Genomic DNA, 4,784 nt, shown 5'->3' with positions numbered 1-4,784 from the left:
AGCTTGTGTTCTCGTTTTACTTTTGTTAACTAATTTAATCATATAATTTGGTATCATATGAGAATATGAAATGAATAATTTAAAGTCCGTTCATCTAAGTTTGAGCTATAGGAAGCTTTAACTGTTCCCAGGACAGATCACCACCACTGAGAGAAAGTCCTACTTGTGTTGAATTTGTCATAACCATGCATGTATTTGTATGGTGGGGAATAATACCCAGAGGAGTAAACCCAAGAAGAACATGCAAGCCACACTTAGAAAAGCCTTCAAGCTCAGAATCGAGGCGACACTACATAACCATGACGGCGTATTTGTGAAAACATTTAGGACAGTTTTGATTTGTAAAAGCACGCAAATGTACCTTAAATGATAAATTGGCAAGTTACGTAAAGTTTATATATACAGATGAAGCAGGCCTCCTTATGTATTGCGTTTTAGTGCAATCATCCGGATCATAAGGATCCTGGAGGAAAGTCAAGCATTCAACTGTTCTAGTTTGCTCCATGGGGAACTGTCAGACATGACAGGAAGGGGCTGTCTGCTTTCACATGTGCGTGAGAGTGGGTGTTTCTCGCACTGTAATGTTTTCCCAAGTCAGAAATTAGAAAGGGAGCCCACATCCTTTCTTAGAGGCAGGAGCTAAAAAGAAGTAAGGAAAATAAACAGTATCCTATATAAGAACATACATTTACAAGTACAGTTAATCCTACAGAGACAGTAGCAATTTAAATAAACAAATGAGGTAAAATCTAAAAACACCTAAACTATACACTAACATACAAGTACAGTTAACCCACAGATAAATATGCCTGTTAGTAATTCAATAAGGATGCTAGATACACTACTGACAGGGAAAACAGTTAAAATAAACTAAACATTAAGTTAAAAGTAATATACAATTCAGTCTCTTTGGTTACATTACATTAATCAAAAACAATACCATAAATACAATATTTACCCTGAGGGTAGTAGTTGTTGAAGAATTTCTGGAGATGAGCTTGAAGGAATTCACTGATGCAGAAAGTTTATTACAGCTGAAGTTATGTCTTAGAGAATTCTACAACACAGGACTTGCTGTCCCATTTCTGAGGAGCCGACCTTCAGGGAACATATTCATGAAGAGAAGCAATGCATGAGAAACAGGGGGGATTTAGAGAGTGATACTTGGACACTTTACTGTGTTTTAATGGACACTCCCATAAATAAATAAAAAAAAAGTTATTTATCGCTTATTCACAAAAGCAAACGGTACCAACCGGGAACAGAAGACTCAGTCATAGCTTCGATTCCAGCTGAGAGCAATTATCTAATTAATCAATTGACCTCAATTAACTGTGACGTCCGCGCGCGCTGCTTTGCGCCCTCTCCGCCAGCAGGTGGCGCGTGGACACAATGCGTCACCGAGGAGTGTTTCGGGTATCAATGGTTCAATTATCACTGCGGCACCCTTCTTCTCCTCCTCCTCCTCCTCTTCCTCCTTCTCCTTCTCTCGACGCGGTCCGCCCTCGGCCCCGGGTGCCGCCTGTGTCAAACCCGTTTATTTTGGTAACAGCACATGGCACCGCGAGCAGTGCGCGCGCAGCCACAGGTGATGGTTTCATGCGTGCCATCTTTAACGTCTGACACCGCAGAGGAGATATAAAGGCGCCGGCAGCGCGTCGGTGCCTCCACACTGACGGGAGGGAAGTCTTGAAGCAGCTCCGTGCCTCGCTGTGCGCGCAGCTTGAAGACAGTCGAGGTGAAGTGGGAACTACGAGCTCTTCTGGGTGTGTTCGGTGTTTTTCCTTGAGCAGTGCGCAGAGATTAAAACAGGTGGAGAACGCACCTTGAGGCACATCACCTGGTATGTGATTTTACTTTTTTTTTTTTATTCATTTAAAAAAAAAAAACACAGAGAAATGGACTTTGATTTATGTCAAATTCTTATTTGCTGAGTAAGCACACATTTATATACCCGCTGTTTAACCCTTTTTATTGTGTGTTTTATTGCTGTTTTTGAGAAAGCTGAGATTTTCACACTGAAATATTAAAAAAAATTAAATGTGAACGTCCATTCTAAAGCTTTCTGCGTTTTAGAAGAGCTGCTTTGGTTAATGGTGCATGATTGAAGTGGAACTTGGAAGTCAGTCCAGCAGACCTGAACAATAAAGCCCACACAGTTCAAATTTCCAGCGCCCACTGCAGACTTTTCCATCCTCTCCTGGATGCAGGAGAGCAGTTCAGTTATTTGCGCACATTAAGTAGTCAGTGTGATTTGTGGAGGGGCTGAACCAGGTGCGACCTCCTGGAGCTTAAAGTCAGTATTCATGTCACATTAGTCCAACAGTTAGTCCAATTGTTACCTTCTCCCCTGTTGTGATGAATTGGCAGGTTCAGGTAAAAGGCACCTCTCATTGACCCCCCCCCCCCCCCCCCCCCCCCCCAAACATGTCTAGAGGTGGTTGTTCTTTAACTTGGCCTACAGTGTTTGGAAATCAATCGCTGTGGCTGTGAGCTCAGCAGATGGGAAACTACTTGAGCTGCCCCCTGAGAGTCTGATCCAGAACAATCACTGTGGAAGCATCATGTTCTCCAGCCTCCATCTCCTGCTGTTTGTATATGTTGTGCATTGTGATTGTGCCCAGCTGCCTTTCACATACATGCTTCACCTACCCAGCTCTTACTCTGTTTGTTTCCTGATGGCTTTTCGTTTTTTTTTTTTTGTTAGAGGTAGAGAGAGAGAGAGAGAGAGAGAGAGAGAGAGCCAGCACTCAGCCTGGATAAAGTTATCCAGGAACTAAAAACAGACCACTGTAATTTAGGATAAGGAGCAAAGTCGGTAGCTTTTGAAGAAAACAGAAAGAGCCAGTTAGTTAGCTTCTAATTCAGGGAGAGATTTTTTTGTTTTGTTTTGTTTATTTTTACAATTGTAGTGTGGTTTTCAACTGGAGTAAATTAACTTTTTTTTGTTTGTTTGTTTTCTTTCTGAGTTTTGCTAAATACTACTGTGTTGCTGTGATTTTGATTTGTTTCTGTTCCTATAGCGGTCTCTGTCGAGAACATGCTCGCAGGAAGTCAGAACTTTGTTTAGTCTAAAAAGAGGAAAATGTTCTTTTGGATCCCGTTTCGCAGAAGTGTGGTTTTCACTTTTAGCTGAGGCTGAGCCTTTGCTGGGTGTTTTTGACTGTTAGGTTTTTTTTGTTTTTTTTTAACTTACTTTCCACTTTACACCAGGTTTCGTTGCAGCAAAAGTTGGTTTCCAACCCAACCGAGGAAACTGTCTTTCATCAGGCAGAGAGGTGCACAGCTGCAGGGATATATATTATATTTGAAGAGTGCGACTGTGGTTCTTGGTGTTTGTCTAGTCGTGAAGATGGTGCATGCAGAGGATGTGGTGAACTGATTAAGCTGCCGTGTTGAATCTTTTGAGTAACACGATCACTAAATGATAATGCAGAGCGGGAGAAGCAGCAGCAGTAGCCGAGAGGTCTCTTGTGAATGAAGTTGTTTGTGCGTTTTGTTGATGAAATCCACTAGTAGTACGCACCCTGAAGAGGTTTCTCACCGAAAAGGGAGTAACCCACAAAAATCACAGGTATGTTTCGGTCTATGATTAGTTTGATGACACACGAGCGAGTAGTCGTATACAACAATACAGAGGTTCATCAACCAACACCCTTTTAAGACATGACTTGCCCATTGTTTGGCCTGTTTGATTCCCTCGTCTCCTTGGTGATTACCACTACAGTTTATCTGACCAAATAGGCGTGATTTGGAGAATGCTCAGAATGCCTTTTCACTCCAGTGTCGGTCCAGGGAGAGGCCTGCCAATGCATTCTTCTTCCTGTTACTCAGTGGGTGTGTGTGTGCATCCAAGTGAGAGCCAACCGGTCAGTGTAGTGAGTGACGCACGGGTTCGAGTGTGTGGCATCACCAGCACACGCTGTGGAAAATTCACACTGGCGCATGGCGACCAGTGTTGGAGCCCCAACAAGTGTGTGATTCATACCAGGACTATTCCCCTGAAGCCACAGTGATTCATCTGAGAAAACTTCCTTCACATCACGAACACAACCTGAACGTATACGTCCTATCTTTCACTATTGGCATGTTGGAGAGCCGATGCTTGTCCATCTTGATCCTGTGGATTTTGGCTGAGAGTTCAAGTAAAAGAAAAATGCATCTCCAATTCAGTGAGAAGTGAAGCGTTGATGTCGGTGGTCAGGTTTGAGTGGCAGACAATACAGCATACCTGGTTTAATCTTAATGCCACACAAGTGACAAGAATATTTGATTTCCAGTGTTGCACAAAAGGTTTCAGCTTTCCATTCCGTGGAGTAAATGAGGTGTTAAGTCTTGGGATTAGCTTTGTTAAACATAATGACACAAATGGTTCCATGAATGGCGTAAATGTAGGAGCTGGTCATTTTCTAAGATGTTGTTTTTCAATTAGAACAGTTCCTGAAACTATTTTGTTCCGTGTTAAGTAATAATACAATTCTCAGCTGCTGGTTGCCTTAACTTGTCTTGTGACATGCTTGTTAAATTTAATGAATCATCAGGGTAGAGTCATAATTATTTCTGCTGGCTCAGAAACTTGCATACTTTCAGACTTGTGTTTGCAGGTTTCACTCCATTGTGTTTGTCCTCGCAGGACTACACCCTAAAGTCAAAAGGCTAAATAATATTTGTCTTATATCTGCACACTCAAGCTTGTGTGCTTCTCATTTGTTGTGAGAAGACATTAAAACAGCTGCACTTTTTTCTTTTTTTTCGAAGGACAAAACCAGGAAACGCATTGTGAC

At 42.1% G+C, this 4,784-nt stretch overlaps 1 protein-coding gene across 2 annotated transcripts in view; it reads left to right on the top strand.

The window, feature by feature from the left end:
• The first annotated feature begins 1,410 nt into the window (after positions 1-1,410).
• pdlim2 (PDZ and LIM domain 2 (mystique)) overlaps positions 1,411-4,784 on the top strand; it is a 36,574-nt gene continuing 33,200 nt past the window's right edge. The window contains exon 1 of one of the 2 annotated variants that reach the window (XM_080467965.1): positions 1,411-1,843. The gene's annotated coding sequence lies outside the window, so the exon portion shown is untranslated. The remainder of the gene's footprint in view (positions 1,844-4,784) is intronic. The other variant, XM_080467966.1, reaches the window with a different exon arrangement.

This window comes from Lipophrys pholis (genome assembly GCF_963383615.2).
Source record: "Lipophrys pholis genome assembly, chromosome: 7".
Lineage (NCBI taxonomy): Eukaryota > Metazoa > Chordata > Actinopteri > Blenniiformes > Blenniidae > Lipophrys > Lipophrys pholis.
The sequence above is the reverse complement of the archived record's forward strand: the minus strand, read 5'-3'. Positions and strand labels throughout refer to the sequence as shown.